This window comes from Cucurbita maxima, unplaced genomic scaffold, assembly GCF_002738345.1.
Source record: "Cucurbita maxima cultivar Rimu unplaced genomic scaffold, Cmax_1.0 Cma_Scf00439, whole genome shotgun sequence".
Lineage (NCBI taxonomy): Eukaryota > Viridiplantae > Streptophyta > Magnoliopsida > Cucurbitales > Cucurbitaceae > Cucurbita > Cucurbita maxima.
In genome coordinates, this window is record NW_019272455.1 from 2,496 (window position 1) to 4,357 (window position 1,862).

Genomic DNA, 1,862 nt, shown 5'->3' on the forward strand with positions numbered 1-1,862 from the left:
TTTTTTTTTACTGTTTTGTAATTTGTATGGTATTATTAGAGGCTTTTGAATGAAATATGATAATTGATTCCCTGTCCTCTTTGACAATTTTAGATACCTCCAATATTTGATGCGTCACGTTTCACTATGAGATCTGCCCTTGGGTCAATAAGACTTAAGCAGAGAGTTTATTTGACTAATGATTTGATTTTTTTGGGTTGTAGAGATATCTTTTACAAATCAAAACTTTGTATTATTTTCAAGACACTCATCAAGACATTTGTAAATGTGCCTGATATCTTGAAGGATTTAAGACACATAATTGAGAGAACCTAAATTTTTTTTGAAGTTGGCTTTTCTAGGATACGTCATCACAAAAGTTTGAGACAAACTCAATGGACCATTGGATGGGTTTTATAAGGCTCAAATAAATTTAAAATCCAAGAAAACGGATCTGAGTTTGATATTATTTGATTTTGGGTATGGACACAACTAGCTGATTTCTTTTGATTACATTAATGAATGTATGTAGATGTTTAAAGTGTTGATCTTAATGGTTTTAGAAAATATCAACACATCATCATTATAAACTATTGAAATTTTTTGAAAGGATTGAAAATATCATTCATAATCATCTGAAATTCGGATGGAGTGTTTTTTAGCCTAAATTGCATGACGTTCCTCTCATATTTTCTAAAGGTGACATTAAATGCTATTTTATATTTGTCCTTTTAGGAAATTAGAATTTTTCGAAATCCCAATTTCATATCGAATTTTATAAAAACATTTGACTATAAATTCTTTTTATCAAATCATTTTTTTTTTTGATTGAATATCTTATTTATTCTAAAACCTTATTCAAAGGTTTGTAGTTAATTACCGGTATCAGAATTTCTGGTTTCTTTTCAACATGTTGTTAACCTAAAACGTCAGACATGACCACATGCTCTTTAAAGACCTTATCAGCTTCCTCTGCAAAATATCACCTAAAATTTCAAAGTATTTAGTGTTTGATGCTTTTTGACTTAACCCTAGGGTTCTATTTATGGTGAACTTGTGATAGTTTTTGTCAAATTATATATTTGAATACCTAATACATTAAGATATAATATCTTATTTAAATAATATTAAAATTTCGTAGAATATCATAATATATGTTTAATTAATATGAATCTCATTCAAATTTTAAATATATATTTTTATTTAATGTTTATGATACACATCAATTATTTTAATATTTAACATATCAAATATGTTAATATGTTTTGATATTATATTTCAAGACTATAGGAACTTACTCAGAGGACTTGAGAGTTATGTTGGCCCACAATGCATCTCATGGACGATGCAAAACTATGGTGGCGCTCGAAGGTGAATTGTATAAAAAACTAGTCATGCACCAAAAAATCATGGGAAGACCATTGATGGAATTGAAGCAATCGACGCTCCCCTGGATGGGTTTCCAATTAAAGACCTAACGTTTGATGTTGACTCTTTTGAAGAAAAAGCCCCACGATCGAACACTTTGAAATGTCGCGGTAGCTCTAAGAACTCTACCATACGACCCGAGAGTTGAGGGCTACAGGAACTTTCTCATACGACCTGAGAGCTACGTTAGCCGCAATGTATCTCATGGACGATGCAAAACTATGATAGTGCTCGAAAGTGAATGGTATAAAAAAGGGTCATGCACCATATAACTCATGGGAAGATCGTTGATGGAATCGATGCAATCGACGCTCCCCTGGATGGGTTGCCAATCAAAGACCTAACATTTGATGTTGACTCTTTTGAAGAAAGAGCCACACAATCGAACAGCTCGAAACATCTCGGTAGCTCTGAGAACTCTAACACACAGGGAATGAAGTGTCGAAGAGTTAGAC